The 21,141-nt window shown below is 43.7% G+C and overlaps 1 long non-coding RNA gene across 1 annotated transcript; it reads left to right on the forward strand.

The window, feature by feature from the left end:
• Positions 1-7,774: 7,774 nt before the first annotated feature.
• LOC121020521 (uncharacterized) lies at positions 7,775-13,186 on the forward strand. The gene is made up of 2 exons (XR_005786175.1): positions 7,775-8,087; positions 13,107-13,186. It is a non-coding gene; the product is annotated as an uncharacterized LOC121020521 (long non-coding RNA).
• The last annotated feature ends 7,955 nt before the right edge of the window (positions 13,187-21,141 follow it).

Below are 21,141 nucleotides of genomic sequence, written 5' to 3' on the forward strand. Positions count from 1 at the left end.
ATTATGAGCATGTTTTCCTTTAACTCCTTGAGAAGATTATAACAGCTACTAATTCTGTCTGCTAATTCTAACATCTGGGTCATCTAAAGATCTGTCTCCAATTACTTCCTTTGTCTTGAGTTTATATCACGTTTTCCTGTTTCTTCCTAAGTCCAGTAATTTTGAATGGCATGAACAGTGTGAATAATACATTGGAGAGACACTGGATTCTGTTATGTCTCTCTGAAGAGTATGTTTTCATTGTGTATTTGTTTTTGTTTTTGTTTTTGTTTTTGTTTTGAGCAGGTGGTTAATTTGACTTTGACTCAAACTCTGTCAAAACTCTTTTCCCTGCAGTGGAGCAGCTGAAAACTCAGTTCAGTATTTTTTTTAACAATTTAATTGGCTTATTTGGAGTTTATCCTATGTGTATGCAGTTCAAGGATCAATCAAAGATTTGGGCCAAGTTTATATACAGAACCCCCCTCTCCCCACCCCGTCTATGGCTTTCACTTTTTAGGATTTTCCTCTTCACTTTTCAGCTGTGTTGTCTCCCCAGACTCTGTCCAATGGCTCTCCTAGCCAGTAAGACTGGATTTTCATTAGAATTTTAGCCGTGTGGCAAGCTGCCGCTAAGGCCTAGCTTGAAACAAAAAGCTATATAAAAACAAGAAAATGACCTTGTGCCATTTACTTTTTTCCAATGTAGATGTGCTTCCCGTTTCTTTTAGTTCCTCTGGAGTGCCGTTAGATTATTGTATTTCAGATAGAGTTTATACCTGTTATAGGAGAGTGGGTTGACTTGATAGAAACTATTTCTCCATTACTAGAAACCTATTTGCATTAACTTTTCATTCACTGAGAAATCAAGGTTTATGAATGGGTTTCCCCAGTACTTCCGTGTAGCAACTGTCTGGTGTTTATGGTAAGTATATCTCCCCCTACTCTGCCACCATAAAATATTTTATTTATTCATTGAGTGATTTCTTACATATTTATTGAGGACCTCCTATGCTCTCGATACTGGATATATAAAAGTGAATAAAGATATAGTCTCTGCCCTCCCAGAGCTTAGAGTCTACTGCTACCTTGTCCATCGCGGTAGTTTATAGAACACATGCAGAACACCTCCATCCTCTGAAAACTTTTTTTTTTTTTAATTTTTTTTTCAACGCTTTTTTATTTATTTTTGGGACAGAGAGAGACAGAGCATGAACGGGGGAGGGGCAGAGAGAGAGGGAGACACAGAATCGGAAACAGGCTCCAGGCTCTGAGCCATCAGCTCAGAGCCCGACGCGGGGCTCGAACCCACGGACCGCGAGATCGTGACCTGGCTGAAGTCGGATGCTTAACCGACTGCGCCACCCAGGCGCCCCATCCTCTGAAAACTTTTAATGGGCTTTGCATTGTTGGAGAAGAAGATTTGCTTATCACTAAAATATAGAATGCTAAAATATAAGAATAGCATTATGTACAGGTATGAAAGCTGAACAGAGGTGATACTATTTAATTGGTATTACAAAGATCTAAAGGGGAAATGATTCTTCAAGCTGAATTTTCAATAAGAAATATTTGCCATCAGTCATGTTAGCGAATATAAATAGCATATCTATAAGCTATGAAGACTTGAAAGAGATTAGGGGACAACAAGGAAACTCTGGACTCCCGTGTATCTTTTTAGGCTTCTGGATTAGTGGCAATGTACCCAAGCAATGCCATTCACTGATACAGAGACCACGGATAGAATACATTGAACGTGGAAGTAATGAGTTTGGTTGAGGCTATCTTGAATCTGCGATGCCTATAAGACATTCAAGCAGGTCGGATGTATAGTTATTGAGTTTACAGAAAGGAAGTTTGAGTTGGAAACACAGATTTATGGCATAATATGTTCTAGGTGTTTGTTAAGTTCATTAGCATGATTGAGATACCTCAGAGAGCATAGAAGGAAAAGCAGACGGAACTAGCACAACGCGATTATTTAACATTTGTCAGAAATTCTGATATTCTTTGCGTACGTTTGGGAAGATGAACAATTACAGTTGTACTTTGGCACTGGGGACGCCTGGATTGGAAATGTTGCTCTACCACTTTATCAAGTGTGTGGCCTTAAGCAAGTGACTTAATCTCTCTAAACTCTAGTTTTTTCATCTTTCAAGAAGTATAATACTAAACTTCATGGGCGTTTGTGATGATTAAATTAAAAATAAACAGGAGTGCTAAAAATAAGCAGGAGTGGTAAGCTTCCAATAAATGTAATATGTTATCAGCATCATCAGCATTATCATTTTCCTTAGCCTTCGTAATAACCTTATGAAGTGGCTTTATTGTGATCATATATGTTAAAATATTATGACTTACCTAAGATTTCAAGATGACAAATGGATGATCCATAGCCAGAATTCAAGTGTTCTGATATTTTTCCAGGGCTCCAGAAACTATTCTGCCATAGCTTCTCACAAGGATTAGAAATATTTACTTAGTTATATTATATTCCAAAGAGTATATGTATTTTCTGGGTTTTTTTAAGAAAAAAAAAAAGAAGAACAACTCCAGACATGACTCTGAAGCAACTGCATAATCAAATTTCAACTCGTGTATCCTCTCCCTTTGCCAAGACAGTTAGTGGCATTATAGTAATACCTGTCAACAAATTTGATTACCCACTGCTTTTAGACAACTGAAAATAGTAAATCTTAGGTGTCAGAATATCAACCAGGGGCCACAAAAATGTTCTTCTCCATTAAGTTTTGGACAGGTGACCTATATTTACTTTTAACTATCTTGCTGAAACTGAAGGTTTTAATAATATAAATATAGAGGTAGTAATTCATACCACCCACCAATTTCAAAGACCAGATGAACACCTAAAAGGGTTTTAGGTCTTTGTAAGAGTTATAAGAACATAACGATTTATTAGCATTCCAAGTGGTTTTTTTTTTTTTTTTTTCTCTCTCTCATGTCTTGACAACTCTTATCATAACATCCTTAGCTGGTGATTCAATAGAAGTAGTAAGCAGATCTTAGCTTTAAAATTACACAGCTCCCTTATTGTAAGCTGCAGACTCTTTGTTGCAATAGTATTTTGTTTATTCAGCAAACATGCATTGTGCTTGTTATACGCTAGACATTGTTTGAAATGTCAGCTGTGCTGACAGCCCAGAGCCTGGAACCTGCTTCAGATCCTGTGTCTCCCTCTCTCTCTCTCTCCCTTCCCCACTCACACTCTGTCTCTCAAAAACGCATAATAAACATTAAAAAAAAGAAGAAGGAGAAACTGAGTACTCAAAAAATGAGGAGGCATAGTCTCCTCCAAATGCCAGAGCAGAAAAACGCTGATAGCACAGGAATGTCTAGAAAACCACACCCCACAAATCCCCTTCCTTGCCCATGATCTTGGGCTGAATATCTACGGGGCCTCCATGTAGGATCATGCACTCTCTGCTTGCTCTCCTCCACGTACCCTGGATCTCTCCCTAAAAGACTCTAGATGTCCCATCTTGCAGGCAGAGAGGTTGGTTGTTAAGGCTCGAGCTTGCCACCTTCCCCAGCTGCCGGCACCCGAGATAAATTTCTTTTTCTTTTCCAAACCCTCATCTCTTGAGTTATTTATCGGTTTCCCTTGCAACGAGTTCATACAAGTTTACAACCCAACCAGGAGCTACGCTTCCAATTTGCCCAGCCCCCTCGGGATTCCCAGGGGTGAAGCAGGTGGCTTCAGCGGCACCGCTGGGCTCACTGGTCCATTTCCTGAGTTAGGGGCTGTGATCGGTCCATCCACGGGCGACACTAGCTCTGTCCACTAAGAGGGCCTAGACACAATATGCTAGTAGCAATAAGCACTTGTAGCGCCAAGGTCTTGGTTTCTAAATATCATTTTCCATTAAAAGAAGCCAGAACTTCTTGGGAAAATGACTGGTCGCAGGGTTACAGCCTGGAGCCCAAAATACACCTGGAGCATCTTCTCATTCTGGAAAGTAAGGAAGTGTTTAAGCAATGAGAGGATCTGTAAAAGAAACATGGAAGCCAACTCAGAGGGGCTCCTGTTGGCCAAATATGTGATTTTAACACCAAAATAAATACTAGCCATAATGAATCATAACCCACTGAATAAAATGATATCCACGAGTCAATACTGATGTAAATAAGTAAATAAATGAATGAATAATTGAAAGAGATGAGAACTCACCTCCTTAAAGCACGATGTCAATAAAGATAGAATGGATTTAAAAATCAACAATGGGGGCGCCTGGGGGGGCTCAGTCAGTTAGGCGTCTGACTTCATCTCAGGTCATGATCTCATGGTTTGTGGGTTCAAGCCCCACGTAGGCTCTGTGCTGACAGCTCAGACTCTGTGTCTCCCTTTCTCTCTGCTCCTTCCCCGCTCACGCTCTGTCTCTCTCTCTCTTTCTCAAAAATGATAAACGTATAAGTGAAAAAAATTATGAGGAATACTATATTTGCACACCCTCCAAATATCTTTCCATAAATAATTTATTAATTACAAAGAGGAAAAATAGTAGCTTTACAGTACAGAAACCTGGGAAACACCCCCTTAACCAAGTGATGAGGTTAATATTACCAATATTAGTTCAAACTATCATCAGGTGCCTTCTGGCACGGCACTCTGAGAATGACACGGGCCACTTCTGCGACATCCCTGCCAAAGCCTCATGAGAATCTGTAACCAATCATGAGACAAACCTCTTTGAAAGACACTCCACACAAAAACTGGCCTTTATTCTTCAAATATGTCAAAGTTAAGAAAGGCTGAGTAACTCTTCCAGATTAAAGGAAACTGAAGTGGTCTGAGAACTAAGGGCATGATTAGATCCTGGACCAAACTATAAACCACTAAAAAGAGGATTATTAGAATATTGGAAAAAAATTTAGATATAGATTACAGTTGACATATGTTCTTAATGCTCTTGATTTTGATAAATATACGATCGTTTATGAGGAAAAGTGCTCACAAAAACAATCATCAAAATATTTAGGGTAAAAGATGCAATGACTCTAAATAATTCATAAGATATATAAATATGGATATAGATAGCTACAGATATTATAAACAGAGAGAGGCAGAGAGACAGAACTATAAAGCAAATGGGGCAAATATAAGCAACTTATGAATCTGAGCAAAGATTATATGGGAGTTTCTCTTGTCATTTTTCCAACTTTTATCTAAATTTTAAATTATAGCAAGATAAAAAATTATGGTAAGTTTCATTGGTCCTTAAGGTGTAAAAACTTGGAAAAACACACCACTCCCACCATAATAACAAGAAAATGCCAGATAGTCTGTAAAATGATAACTCTTTTTGACCCCATCAGAGAAGCAAGGTTGCAGTACAGTCAAGAAGTCTGACATTTAAAGAAAGACAGGTTCTTCTAGGAAGGCAGGCACTGTCCCACCTGGGGCAAAGCATGAGGGGAAGAGAACTTAGATGGCATATAAGGTGAAGAACCAAGAAGGCAGACAAAATATTTGTAGAGCTAACAAAAGGAATAAAAGACCTTAATATGCATATCCAAAATGTACAGGGAAGACCATGCAGCATAAATGTGAGAAAAAAGAATCCATCCACACACATAATATCCAAGCTCCTGGGAACCAAAGATAAAGAGAAAATCTTGAAGGTGGTCCAAATAAAATTCCAGCAGATTTCTCATTAGAATCTATACAACCCAGAAGGCAATGAAGTGACCTCTTTAAAGCACTGGAAGAAAACTAACCTTATCAACCCAGAATTCCATACCTTTCAAAAATGAAGTCAAATATTGTTTTGACCAAACCAAAGGGTAGAGACTTCATTACCAGCACACCTATGTTAAAAGAAAGTTTTCAGAAATACTTTAGCAGAAAGACTATTATCCTGGAAACAGATTCTGACCGGAAATACACCAACAGCTTTCCTGGGCATCCAGCTCGCAGACAGCAGATTATGGGACTTCTCAGCATCCATAACCAAGTGACCCAATTCCTCATAATAAATCCTCCTTCTCTCTCTCTCTCTCTCCAGATCTCCCGTGACTTACAAAGGGGTCATGCCCCAATAAACCCATCACAAATTGAAAGTGTCATAAATTGAAAATGTATTTCATGCCCCCAGCCTCCCAAACATCACAGCTCAGCCTAGTCTACCTTAACCATGCTCAGAACACTTATACTATTAGCCTACAGTTGGGCAAAATCACGTAACACAAAGTCTATTGGATAAGAAAGTGTTGATGGTCTCATATCATTCATTGAATACTGTACTGCAAGTGAAAAATAGCGTGGCTGTATGGGTACAGAATGGCTGTCAGCGTACTGGTGGCTTACCCTCCTGATCCAGCAGCTCTCTCTGCCCAGTGTCATGGAACAGGATCATACTGCATGCTGCTAACCCAGGAAGAGCAAAATTCAAAATTATAAGTATGGTTTCTACTGAATGCATATCACTTTCACACTACCATAAAGTTGTAAAATAATAAGTCAAACCATTGTAAGTAGGGGACTGTCTGTATGTGTGTGTGTGTGTGTGTGTGTGTGTAAATATATATATATATATCTGTATATGTGTATATATGTACACATATTATATATATACATCAGATATAGATGATACAGATATAAATATTCTAATGGTTTTGTTTCCCTGGGGCAAATATAGAAGGTAAATATAAAGAACATTTTTATTTTTTTATTTTTATTTTTTAATATGAAATTTATTGTCAAATTGGTTTCTGTACAACACCCAGTGCTCATCCCAGCAGGTGCCCTCCTCAATGCCCATCACCCACCCTCCTCACCTTCCCACCCCCCATCAACTCTCAGTTTATTCTCAGTTTTTAAGAGTCTCTCATGGTTTGGCTCTCTCCCTCTCTAATTTTTTTCCCCTCCCCCTCCCCCATGGTCTTCTGTTAAGTTTCTCGGGATCCACATAAGAGTGAAATCATATGGTATCTGTCTTTCTCTGTGTGACTTATTTCGCTTAGCATAACACTCTCCAGTTCCATCCACGTTGCTACAAAAGGCCAGATTTCATTCTTTCTCATTGCCAAGTAGTATTCTATTGTGTATATAAACCACAACTTCTTTATCCATTCATCTGTTGATGGACATTTAGGCTCTTTCCATAATTTGGCTATTGTTGAAAGTGCTGCTATAAACATTGGGGTACAAGTGCCCCTATGCATCAGCACTCCTGTATCCCTTGGGTAAATTCCTAGCAGTGCTATTGCTGGGTCATAGGGTAGATCTATTTTTAATTTTTTGAGGAACCTCCACACTGTTTTCTAGAGTGGCTGCACTAGTTTGCATTCCCACCAACAGTGCAAGAGGGTTCCCGTTTCTCCAGCATCTATGGTCTCCTGATTTGTTAAAGAACATTTTTAAATTGATAATTGCTCTAAAAGATAATTAAATGACTAAAGCAAAAATAGTAATCATGTGTGTGTTTATAGAATGTTTAAATTAAAACTTATAAAAACAATAGCACGAAGAATGGGGAAAGGGACTCAGGAGTATATAGCTGTAAGTTGTGAGATCCTTAAGCTACTCATGAAATGCTATAGCATTTGAAGGTAGAATGTGAATATTAAAGATGTATAGGAATTATCCTGGCGCCTGGCTGGCTCAGTCAGAAGGGCATATGATTCTGAATCTCGGGGTTGTGAGTTTGATCCCCATGTGGGGGTGTAGAGATTGTATTTTAAAAAGATATATACATATTATCAAACCTAGGGCAATCATTAGAAAGCTATAAAGAGACAAAAACAAAAAACAAGCAATGGTGGAGATAAAATGGAATCATAAAGACACTATTGATGCGAAAACAGTAACTGCCTCTTTCAATGGAACACAGCCTAAATGACGCGGGATGACTTCGGAGCCAGGTCAGAGAAAGCATTGCAGCTTCCTCCTGGCTCTCCTCTCTTTTCCACTTGGAAGCCCTGAGCCAACAGGAAAGCAGTCTGGTCATGCTGGGGAATACCAGGGAGGGGAGACAGGGAAAGGTGCCGGAAGTTGCTACCGCGACTCTCCCAGTATTACCAGCCCAGCCACCAGACATGTAATCCAAGGAGGCTTTGCGACGCCCCAGCCGCAGTCTGACTGCAACCTGGTAAGAAACCACCCCACTGAGCTGTTCCTGAATTCTGGCTCACAGGAAACCGTGGGAGCTAACAAAGGGTTAGTGTTTCAAGCCACAGCAACCGGCAACCAACGCAACAATACACAGTCCTTATCACAACGCCTGGCTCGGGGGAAGGGCATACTTGATCGCCTTTTCCTTAATATTTTGTAGTTTCAGTATTTTTAATGGGTAATTAGCCACTGGCGTTTAATGCGTAGTTTTACTGTTTCTGCGCACTAGAGGGCGCTCCATCTCGATCGAGGGCCAGATACATGCAGGTGCAGTTTTCCAGCCAAGGCACCAGGCGGAGCCAGCCCCTAATTTTTCACTGTCATTGCAGAAGGTGAACTTGGCAGAAGGGGAAAAAAGGCCTCAGAACCCGTGCACTGGCATAATTAGGAAGCTGTGTGACAGAACACTCTGCAAACACATCCTAAAAAACAAGGAAGCTTATTTTGCCAAATAAGATGTGCTAAATGGGTGTGCAGACAAAAGACAAGGAAATTCCACCTCCCCCCAGTCACCACCTTTGTTTCCACTTTAAATGTAACAGAGCAGGTTATCGTCTCTTTGATCCCCGAAAAAGCGAAGGGATCTGCAAGTCTCCAATTTCTCAACAACGCTGTACCTAATCTCTGCCATATCTAGAAACAGAAAAGCAGGCTCTCCACTGCAGTTAACTTCCAATACTGTTTCACGGTGTCTCAAATAACATTTGTACCACCTCTGTAACTTAGCATTTTTGAAGTTTCCCCTTTTGAGAGTTCTTCATTTTGTATACACAGGATTTGATAGTCTAGTGACTGTGAAATGGGCCGTGATTATGATTGCAAGGAATTGGGGACTAAATCCCTTAAAACGAATTGTCTGAGCCAAATACATTTTAAGTCTTCCCCTTTTCCCACATTCAAAGCATACTTTACCTGTAATCATTCCTCGTAACCTGAGAGGGTTGGCAGCCTGCACTTTCGATGACAGTCTGCCAGTCTCTGTGTCACTCCTGAAGGCCGCCCCTACCCTGAGGTGACTCGAATACAGCAGGGCTCGAACGGAGCAGTGGTCTTGAGAATAAAGAAGGTTTTGTGATCAGCTTATCGGATTCGAGCGTTACACCACGGGGTCAGGACTCTGCAGCCTGGTAGAGTATAAATCAGAGGGGGGCTGGGCTGGGGGACAATGGAGTTCTGAAGAGCTGATTCTTTGAGAGTCTCCTGTGACCCTGACTCCAGCTGACCCTCCATCATGCTGATCAATCACAAGGACAACTGAAGGCGAATGGGATATGTGACCAACACATACCCTATTTCGTGCTGGGGACGAAAAGAAAACCAAGCCAGACTCTACGTGCAGCAGTCAGGAGAATGGCGTTCCTACCCTTGATATGCCTATAAATGACGAGACTGATTTTCAGGTATCACTCATGGCAATGTTGCACTATTTTGTGCTCACGGGTTGTGTATGGGACATGCTTTTCTTTAACACACTGGCAATAGCAAGCGCTGTCCTCTTTGACTTGACCACAAATTGGAGATTACAGAGCCTCAGAGCAGCTCCAATCCCTCCAGGCGAGCTCTGGAAATTCCCAGGGAGTTTCATGCACACGCTCCTCAGAAACCCTCTCGGCTCTCCAAGGCCACATTGTAGATCTGAATTGTGGCGGTGACACGCCCATGGCACTCTAGAGGCTGCTTGGCCGGGTGCCCAGGTCACTGATGCTGGCAGCAAAGATTCCGGTGGCCGCTGAAATGCCCCTTAGCACGCCCCAGCCATGAATGCCACTTCATTCCATGCCCTCTGTAGCTGCCGGCACAGTGAACGGACTAGGCCGAGTTAAGGTAAATATCCTGTGTCCCCATGGCTGTTACCTCTCCATGCCTAGGCCACTTCCTAGGGCTCATCTTCAAGGGCTCTTTTTCAATTCTCTGAGGGGCTGCTCGGCCGTCCAGAGGCCTGAGCAGCCACTCATGCCCCCCCCCCCCCCCCCCAAAAATGATGAAAGGCCCGGATCTATATGCCTCCATCTGGGTGACTTCCTTCTCATAAACCATTTGCCCCTCCAGCCCGCCCTGTTGATATGCCCCGATCCGCTGAACTCTCCGATGGGAAGAGTACTTTGGCACCTCGTCTTTACATCTTTCATTTTTTTTTTTTTTTTGCAGTAGTTTAATCTGGAAGGGATCGTGGCAGGGTTCAGAATCTTTAAGTTTTCCTAGGAGCCTGTTTCCAAGGGATGGAGTCGCTGGATGCAGCTTTCTAGTATGATGGAGGCAGCTTCCTGAGATTTGGAAGGGCCGGGCAAAGCAGAAAGCCAGCTACGAGACCAGTACATTCAGGTGTAAGAAACTAGCATATTTCACAGCCTTCGCGCTCCACCCACAAATGCTAAGGGCAGGCTGACCTCATCTCTGCCCGCACATCTTGACTTGCCCTGGGTTCCAGGAGCTGTGCCCTTTTCCTGTAATTTTACAGCAAGGGGTCTTGCAACATTCTCCCATCAGACATGGAGTTTTTGGACAGCAGGTGCTAATGAACTGGCTCCAGCCCTGACCACCTGGAGGGAGATAGTTTCTCCAAGGGCCTGGCCATCCTCCTTTCCTCGCCGGACCCCTGTCCTCGCATTCTTTTCCTTTTCCCTTTACAACCCTGACCAAATTCTGCCTCACTGTGGTTTGGTAAGGCTGGGCACATGTCTACCACTTTTCCTTAGACCTACTCAAAGAAGCCTTTCAAATTCTAATGTTGTGAGAAGATTGGCTCCGGTAGGGGAGGATTCGTTTGGTATTTCCCCCCTCCTGCTTCAGAGTTCAAGTAGGGACAGCAGCAGAGGGAGGGAGAGCTCACCGTGGTGGCACGCCTAGAAGGGTCTGCTGTCTGGGCTTATAATCACGAGGAGGTGCTGGGGGAGGTTTGCTAGACCACGTGCGCGATGCTGACCAAGAAATAAGGAACTCTATCGTCAACACAGAAATCCAAACGATCTTATTTGCAACGAGGAAACCCTTTCTGTTTCATGTGCTGTCCCCACAGGGACCATCTCCGTGTCTTTCACCAATATGGTGATAAACGGATAGAACAGAGTGAAGCGGGTCCCCGCACCAGCACCCCTGAATCTCTCCGCTTCGCGGTGAAGGATGCATTTCAATCATCGCCATCCAGAGAGAAGGCTCCTTCCCTGCTGCCTATTCAGGACATCCAGAAGATATAATCCCACGCAGGAGTTCTGTGGGGTGGGACCACAAGGAGTATTTGGAGACGGTGTGGTCGAGTGTCTCTCAAATTATTCCGGGCCGACCATTTTCACATCTCTTATACCTTGTGCTGCCCTATTCCCAGTTTTATTTCACGATTTTTTTTCGGGAAAATTCTATGAGGCCCCAATCCTGTACCCATGCTGCCTTTCCTTCCCAAACCTGAGGCCCACTGATGTCCACCCCAACTCATGCTAGTGCTCAGACCAACCTGGAGTTGTGTAAGCGACTGTAAACCTGCAACCTACAAATCTAGTGCGTAAGTCAGGACTTGGTGAGTGAGCGACAACTCTGATTTCTGTTACATCCTTAAATGTCCTTATTGCAGATTTTGGCCTGGGATGGGGTAGCACAGAGCTCTCTTCTGAGATCCTGCATCCATAGTAATAGCAGCCCTCCCCAGGCATCTATTAATTTTTAAAATATTTATTTAATTTTGAGAGAGAGAGAGAGAGAGAGAGCAGGAGCAGGGGAAGGGCAGAGAGAGAGGGAGACACAACACAGAGAGTTGTCAGCACAGAGTCTGATGCGGGGCTTGAACCCGCGAACCGTATCATGACTTGAGCGGAAGTCAGACGCTTAGCCAACTGAACCACCCAGGCACCCAGCACCCCCAAGTATTTAGGATCTGGTTATACTTTTCATCCTCACACAAGCCTTGAGGTGGACGCTTTTACCGACTTCATTTTAAAGGTGAGGATTCTGAGGCCTGAGAGAGATTGAGTAACTTTCCCAGGTAACTGTCAAGCTGGGACAAGAAGACAAGCATTCTGGAAATTATAGCCCACAGGCTATGATTCTACCACGTGGCTTACACATGGAGTCACCATCTGGGCCTTTATTCAGCTTTGACATTGTGCTAGCTTCTACCTGGCCAGCTGTCTAGTCCCACCTCTCACCAGGCTCCTTTTGGGGGACCGAATTAGCTGTGACTGGGACCCAGTATGGCAGGCTCACCCTGCCTGGTCTTTTATACACTGTTCACTGGATTTTTTTGTTGTTGCAATTTTGCCCTCATCTTGGGGGACACCTAACTGCGTAAGGTGGGCCCCTGATATTATCACTTGAGATGCCCTTGGACACAGGAGAGAGCGGTCTCCTAGTGTTTCTGGTTCTCCTCCGGGAATCTCTGCTATCAGCTCCCCGGCTAGTCCCTCACCCCTGTTTTCTCTCATGTTTCTCAGAAATCACAGCTGCGCCTTGCGTTTCCAAAGATCTGGCCCTGGGCATCAGTTGCCCTGGAAGCCACGTTTCCATTAAAACGGAAAGAAGTGGACACAATTAATTAATTGCAGTGGACAGAACTGGTGGGAGTTAACCCTGCAATAAATAGAGAGGGAGACTGAAAGTTCATTTTTGCTCTTTAAATGTTTCACGTGCAGAAATGGGTGACGACAGCAGGAAGGTCAGGGCCGTATGCCAGGTTTGCTTGAGGGCATTACACTGGCTATTAACGGTGTGTTAAAGGGAGGCTCCGTGAGCACTGCTGCCCTAGAAGCTCCGAACGCCGCGTGGTTTCTTGTTGGTGAGGGTCAGGAGCAAAGTCATCTACGGGTGGGAGGGGGCCTGTGCTGGAGCCGCCCCACTGTGGGCTTAGCGCCGTGCAGGGGGTGGGACTGCCCTCAGCCGGGCACAGGGACGCCCCGTATGCCAGCAATGAGCGTGAGTACACGTGCGCATGCGCACACACACACACACACGCTTTCCTCCTAGATTCCCAACTTTTATGCTTCTCCTTTATCTCTCCTGACCAACACAGAGGATGGACCCTGCCCGGTCACTGATGCAATGAAGTCTAGTCCCTCTGACAGATGTGGCAAAGCATTATCAGGGTCAAAGGTAAGTGCTGCAGCTGTTCCACTGAGGATTCCTCTCTGGATACAACCTCCTTTACCCAGGGAAGCTTCTGAAGCAATCCCAGAGCTCCTTTATGGTTTACCTGAGCAAATTCCCACACTTTTACAATCTTTGGTTCATAAGTACCAATGTGAAAGCCAACAACAACAACAAAAAACCCAAGTATCAGTCGGTTCAGAGATTATCTGGGTTACCCGAACCATCAGATTCCAGTAAGAATTCTTCTCTAGTGTCCAATATCTTTGGGATAATGTGTGGAATTGTTCATTCACTGAACAATTATTTACTGATTGCCTACGTTAGGTGACTAAGGAAGGCACACGTAACTGACCCAGATGGCCTCAGCCCTCGAGGACTTACCTTCCAGTTTGCAGATGTAGCTGGTGCTCTGCCACAGGTCTCTGCCTGAGGGATTTTCTTTTCTGGTCAAGTGTGTTTGGCCTGTATGTAGGACAAGCTGGAAATGCCCAGGAATTATTTTCCCTGGAAACAGACCTCAAATAAAACATGGAAAATGCATTGGTGAATAAATTCCCCAACGTCTTTGACCTAGGGTGGGATAACTGTGTTTGACCATGTCCCCCAATGGGACTGAGCTCAGGTTGCCCACAGTAGGATCTGAATGGCTAATGTATCCTTTATTGACTTGCTTCTCCCCCTACTGGAGATTTCTGGCATCTCCTCTCAACTAAACTACTTACATCTGAATCCCTGTCTTAGAATCAGCTTCTGGGGGAAGCCCTACCAACTCAAGAACTAAAACATATGGGCAGATAGTTATAATTCTAGAAGAATTGGTGAAAGACGACAGTAGAGTGCCTCATTTAAGATCCCATGAGAGTTCGCAGGAAGAGATTGCTTTGGGTTGTCCCTAAATGGGGAGTAGGATTTGAGCATACAGTGATTGGGTGAAGGGAAGCTCAGTGGAGCTGGGTAAGCTGGACCATGAAGACAGGAAGTGAGCATATATGTTTGGTAACAGTTCAGTCTAATAAGGGAATTACATCAAGGAAAACAATAGCAGATGGGCTTGGAAAGGGTGGATTTAAGTGCCAAGCCAAGGCCAGAAGTGTTTAAATAGTGATCTAGGCCAGCCTGTCCAACAGAAGTATCTGCAATAATGGAAATGTTCCAAGTATGAGCTGGGCAGTATGGCGGCCACTAGGTGCGTGTGGCTATGGAGCACGAAATATGGCTAGTACAACCGAGGAACTCCATTTTTCATTTACTGTAAGTTGATTTCAATAGTCATTTATGGAGAATGGCTACCATGTCTCGTATTGCATTTCCAGGCAATAGAAAATGACATGAGCAAAAGAGTGCGTTGCTTGAAATAATCTGAAAGCTGACTATAAACTAGATTATAGGAGAAGTACTATAAAGATAGGCCAATTATGAGACAAAATCAATATGTGGGCCAGTGGTTTTTTTTTTTTTTAAGTTAAAGAGAAAATATTTCCTTCAGATATTAAAAAACACATTAAACAGATAAAAGTGGGACTGACTTTCTTAAAACTCAGGAGGCAGGAATGGACATCGTAAAGAGACATACCGCTTTCTTGCTTTCCTACCCACAGAAGCCCCTGAGGGTCTCCCTGGGATTTCCGAGAGCTGCTCAGGACTCTGTTTGCCAACCACTAAGTTAGCTCAATGGTGGCGGGGGCGGGGAGGTAGGGGCGGTGTTCTACCAGGGTGATAGAGATAGAGAGGAATAAATGTGGGAGATATTATCGAGGCGGAATCAACAGATCTTGGCATCTGAGTATGAGAAGTAAAGTTTGATTCTCTTCACATCTATTTTCCCACTCATCTAAATCCAATCCCTGGTGTTATCTGGAATTCTTCCCCATTACAGAGCCATCACAAATATAATAGGTACACAAAAATAAAGTTCTTGAACTGAATGGAATTAGCATACACAATGCTACATATATGTTAAGCAGTGGGGATAATCTGGATTCATATCCAGGTCCATTGGCTCCAAGATTTGCCCTACAGCTTGCTGTCCATCCCCCAGCGTAATAATGATCCCCCCTGAGTATATCCCCCCTGAATAATGCAGTCACAGAAGCCAAGGAAAGGGGCTTTGCTAGTGGAGGCGCTCAACGAATGGTTTTAAGTGTAGCAGCAGGTTTGAGAAGAAAATGATAAATGGATATTGAAGCTGGAAGATAATTTCAGTTACAGTGGAAAGAAGATGAGCTCTGAAGTCAGAAGATTTCATGTATTAGGATAATAGGGAATGAAGGTAAAAAGTGAAGGCAACGAATGTAAACTACTATGTAGCTTCTTGGTAAATGGAAAAAAAGAGGTGAGAGGTACTGGGAAAACTTAGTAAGGTGCCTACTGGATCCATTGTCTACTTTTATGAAATCTTAACGTACCCAGAACACCCAATATCCTTTCAAAGGAAGTCCCCAGCTATCAGTCACCTTACTTAGAGCCTTGTGGTCTCATCATCAGGTGGAGAAGACCCGAGATAGACAGCGGACAGGAATCAGCCATCACTAGGCTAACCAATGGCCCACGGGGTGACCTCACAGCAGACCCCCAACAGAGGCAGTGTGTTCGGACTGCTGGCTGGCCATTCTACTCACCCTCTGTGTCAAGGAGGTAGAACCCAAAGACACCAGAGATACTCAAGTAACACTGGAGCAGTAGAGGTAGGGACAGAAGGGGAAGATCACTTTGTCATCTGAAGTCACTTGGAGCAGAGAATGATGGCTATCTCCCCTGAAGAAACGAAATGACCAGAACCTTGGAAATGTTTCATTCTCCACAGAGTCTTGCTAGAGATGGCTGAGATCTTCCGCACTTTCTCTTGTATCCTTATGAAAAAATACAACAATTTGACAAATTATTTAAAAGAAGCCTTGCACAATTCTGTTTCTTGCTCAGAATGGGAGTGTATTTGGAGATAGTACATTTAAAGAGATGATTAGGTAAAATGAGATCATAAGGGTAGGGCCCCAATCCAATATGACAGGTGTCCTCAAAAGAAGAGAGGATTAGGGTGTGCCTGGGTGGCTCAGTTGGTTGAGTGTCCAACTCTTGATTTTGGCTCAGGTCATGATCTCGCAGTTCGTGAGTTCAAGCTCCACATCAGGCTCTGTGCTGACAGTGTAGAGCCTGCTTGGGATTCCCTCTCTCTCTCTCTTTCTCTCTCTCTGTCTCTCTCGCTGCCCCTCCCCTGCTCATACTCTCTGTCTCTCTCTCTCAAAAAAAATAAACATTTGAAAACAAAGAAGAAGAAGAAGAGATTGGGACAAAGACACATACAGAGGAAGGATGATGTAAGGACATCAGGAGATAGTTACCTACAAGCCAAGGAGAGAGGCCTCAGGAGAAACCAGACCTGCTGACACCCTGATCTTGGACTTCCAGCCTCCAGAGCTGTCAGAGTATAAGTCAGAGCTGTCTGTTGTTTAAGTCTGTGGTACTTTGCGTTGGCCCCTCTTGTGAACCATCCAGTGTAACCTTACCCCTGAAGAATCTGAGGTGTGGCATCACCCAGCTTGTATGGGTGTTAGGTCCAGGCTCTAGGGGGTACCCATTCTCAGCCCAGAGGTCTTCATACCTACCACACCCTGAATTTGACTTGCATGGGTTTCTAGAAAGGACAGAGAAGGATGATGGGAAGATCAAGGGCACAGAGTTGGAATCCAGTCCATCATCTGACAGGAAAGGATGACTTAATGGCTGCTTGTAAAATCCAACAATTCTTGGGCTACCTCAGTAGTGACTTTTTTATTATTTTCCATTTTTCCCCCATTCTTCCCTTGGTTTCTAACTGGGGGGAAATGATTGGTTGTAGACACTTCAAAGCGACTTCAGCGTGATTTTTACATACGGGACACCATGTTGGACCAGTAGGCCCAAATTTAACCAGGGAGACCTCTTCATTGGTGTTTACAGCTCTGATTTGTTGACTGTCTCCCAGAACCTCCTTTGATGAGAGAATCTGGGACAGCTGGGGGATTTGTGGTGGCAGAGTTTAAGTGATTTGTAATTACATTTTATTTTAGTTTTAGTTTCTGTTGTTTTTTTTCCGAGCGTGTGTACCTTTTAGGCCTTTTTTCTTTTTTTTTCTCGTAACATTACGGGCCTCTGAATGCCAAACTAATTTTCCCTCTCAATCCCCTGTAGGTTTCAAGTGACAAGCTTTTAAAAGCACAGCCCTTGTTAGTTTTAGAGCCTTAAGACTCATTGTCTTGTAGCCTTCCTGTCCCCCACCCCCCACTCTTATTGTCATCTCCCAGGGTGTTCTAAATCTCTGATTTCCCTCTCCGAGTGGTGTCTCCCATTTATTTTATTTAGAGATAATGCAGAGCTTTTGAATCTGAAGGAGGCTTGGCTAACTGAGCTTAGTAGGTTGGGAGGTTGGGCGATATCTCAGCATAATCCCAATGTCAAAAAAAAAAAAAAAAAAAAGGCTGAAATGCCCAGAGGCTATTTTTCAGAAACCCCATTGTTTTAGGCACAATTCTATCGGTGAAATTCAAGCTTCTGGACTTATTTCCACTGATTGGCATGATTGACACAGTGCCACGCATTGTGTGGTGAACCAGGTGGCTTTGTGGCCTAGACTGGCCGTCACAAACACCAGCAAATGTAGCAGGATTATGTAGCAGGATATGTAGCAGTCAAGTCTGGACAGACTGTGATTATTCGGCTGTGGATGCTGAAGGTCAGGGCGCGGGTGGCCTTGAAAACCGTGCTTTACGTTGCCTTCCAGCACGTAGAGAAGAAATGAAGCCAGGCCTCTTTCATGAGGACCAAGAACACAACAGGTAGTGCTTACTTAAAAACAGGATCCATGACAAAGCATTCTAATCAAGGCTTTCACGTTGGCACCGTAAAATAGTTTAACTGCCAAAAAAGATGCATTAGAGAGCAAAATACTGGTTTTAATTGGTGGGGTTTTTTTTTCTTTTCTTAAAAAAAGGGAAACTTTAGAGCACATTTTAATTTAAGTTCTGGCCCTTGAGACTTTTCTTACTTGTGTGGTTACCAGCAAACGATATGTGAATTAATGGATATTAAGCCTCTCAAATTAGCTTTTTAACAATGATAAACATACGCACCTTGTAGCAATTAAAAATAGGAACTCCTCATGCTGAATTTCTTTTATATTAACCATATCCAGATGCACAACCCCCTCCGCTTAATTCCTTATTAATCTACTGTTTTCCCCCCCAATACAGTGAAGTTGTAAATTAAAGGAAGAAACTGCGTCCCCTGGATTTTATTAATCGCAGTCGTTTGGGGGAAGACAGGCAGCGCTCCTGGTGTTTCTATTTGCAATCGTTTAAACCCCTTTGGAGAGGTTTCTTCAGTGCGTGGCGCAACTTTTTGGAACTCTGGAGAACATTCAGGAAAAGAGAGCACAAGTGATAAATAGTTTGGAAATGAAGATCAAAAAAAAAAAGAACATTAGGAGCACTGGTAATGTTTAGTCTAGAGGAATGAAGAAGAAGCAGAGACAGATTTTTTCCCCCAACTGTCATAAACAGGATGAGGGCAATTCTTTTTTACCAAAGTGTAAATAAAGAACAAGTGAATATCGGCAGAAGAAAAGATTGGACTTTAAGTAACATCATTTCTTTTAGGGTGTTTTTTTTTTTTTTTTTTTTTTTTCATAATAATGGAACTCCTAGGAGCTTACTAAATTATCCTAGAGTAGTTTCAGAATGCTATCCGCAGGACAATCTGGGGATTAAGAATTTAGCAATACCCATCAAGGGGAGTGACGGATTATTATTGGGGCACTTAGGTGGCTCAGTCCGTTAAGCGGTGGAGTTGGGCTTGGGTTCTCATGGTTGCAGCCCTGCATCGGGCTCTCTGCTGTCAGCACAGTCTGCTTCAGATCGTCCGTCTCCCTCTCTCTCTCTACCCCTCTCCCACTTAAGCACCCGAGCTCTCTTTCTCTCTCAAAAGTCAATAAATGGGGGCGCCTGGGTGGCTCAGTCGGTTGAGAATCCAACTTCGGCTCAGGTCATGATCTCACAGGTCGTGGGTTCCAGACCCGCGTCGGGCTCTGTGCTGACAGCTCGGAGCCTGGAACCTGCTTCGGATTCTCTGTCTCCCTCGCTCTCTGCCCCTCCCCCACTCGTGTTCGGTCTCTGTCTCTCTCTCAAAAATAAATAAACATTAAAAAAATTCTCTTAAAGTCAATAAATGAACATTAAAAAAAGAATTAACGCTATTCACATAACACGGAGCCTGAAATACTTTCCACCGATAATTGAGATAATAATGGCGTTTACTTCTCATGGGGCTCTCACGTTGATCACACGTTGATCAAACAATCTGTTCAGCATCAGGCGCTGAAGAATTCGAGGCAGTGAACACAGAGTGCTTGCTGTACGGGCACTGTCCTCAGTGCTTTACACACAGGAATGGGTAACCTGTTTTCCATTTGTGTCCTCTGGGGAGTAAAGGCCAAGGTGACATGAGATGGGCGTGAGGTTCATTGGGAGAAACGCCTATGAAGGATGAAGGGAGTGGACACAGGAGGAGGGGGCAAGGACAGGCTTCAGACCAAGATGCAGGTGTGATATCTATGCCAGAAGGTAAAGAAGGAAGCACTGGGTAGGAAAAGCCTCTGACCACTGACAAAAGTCTCAGATAGGCTGATGGATGAGGAATCTTGGATCAAGGTTGGAAGAATTCCTCATGCAGCATGAATGGCTTACTGTAGTGGTCCCAGCAGACGCTGGTGGGGGGGGGGGGAGGGGGCTCTACCTCCTATAGTGGGCTCTTTGGAGAGAGATCTGAGTGGGATACTAGAGAACACAGCCTGTGTGGCACCAAAGTCCATGCTCTTAGCCGTGTGATTCCACCCCCCCTTGCTTTCAGGGTGGGCAGTGAAAGATGTAACCCTGTTGTAATGAAAGGGCTGAGTAGGAAAAGAGGATGCCTCGTCACAGAGATCTAGGGGTTGCACTCAGCACTCACATGGAGCCTGGTCTCAGTGGTGTCCGAGGCCATGAAAAGCAATGAGTCTGGGGGAAAAGGGGCTGCACCGTAATCTCCTAATCCTAACATACTTGCAAGTTTTGCCCTGGGACAGACACCTTCATCTGTTCCGATCTCATAAAACTTCTCAGTCAGTATTTAAATATTTACGCAACACTCACTAACGACGGGGCGCTGTGCTAAGTGCAATGGGAAATGCTAAGATCCAAACCTTAACTCTTCCATCCACTGGTTTACCCAATAAGGAAGACGTCATTCACGTAAATAACCATAGGCACACGAGGACAAGTGAAAATGCCCCATAAGGCACAGACAGGGCACCTTGGAAGTTTAGGGAAGAGAGGGACCACTTCCTGTTGGAAACGTTGAGAAAGATTTCATGAAGGAGAAAGAATTGGTATCGGTGCCTCAAATGCAAAGATGGTGGCCAAGAAGATCTAGACATTCATTCTCCGTTGGGAGAAAGTGACAAAAACCTGTCACAGAAGCTGGAAGCCAAACCTGAAATGACAGTATCACGATTCTCCTAAGAGAAATGTCTACAGTCCAGACCCCAACGGAGCTAGAAATATATTAATCTTTTTTATTAGAGGAAGAAGTAAGATTTATTTAGTTGACTAGAGTTGTTGTAACAAAATACACAAACTGGGTGCCTTCGTACAATAGAAGTTTATTGTCACACAGCTCTGGAGGCTAGAAATCCAAGATCAAGGTGTCAGTGTCATGCTTCCCCCAAAGCCTCTGAGGAAGGATCCTTTCTTGCCTCTCCCAGGTTCTGGTACTTCTAGGAATTCTCTGGCTTCTAGATGGATCACTTCAATCTCTGCCTCCACTGTGACATTCCCCTGGTGTGTCTGTTCTTCACATGGCCATGTTCCTTTAGTGTCTCTTTTTCTAAGGACACCAGTCATATCGGGCCTACCCTACTCGACTATTGCCTCATTTGAACTAATTATAAC

The sequence above is a fragment of the Herpailurus yagouaroundi genome, unplaced genomic scaffold (genome assembly GCF_014898765.1).
Source record: "Herpailurus yagouaroundi ecotype Mexico unplaced genomic scaffold, PumYag 250, whole genome shotgun sequence".
NCBI classification, from domain to species: Eukaryota; Metazoa; Chordata; class Mammalia; order Carnivora; family Felidae; genus Herpailurus; species Herpailurus yagouaroundi.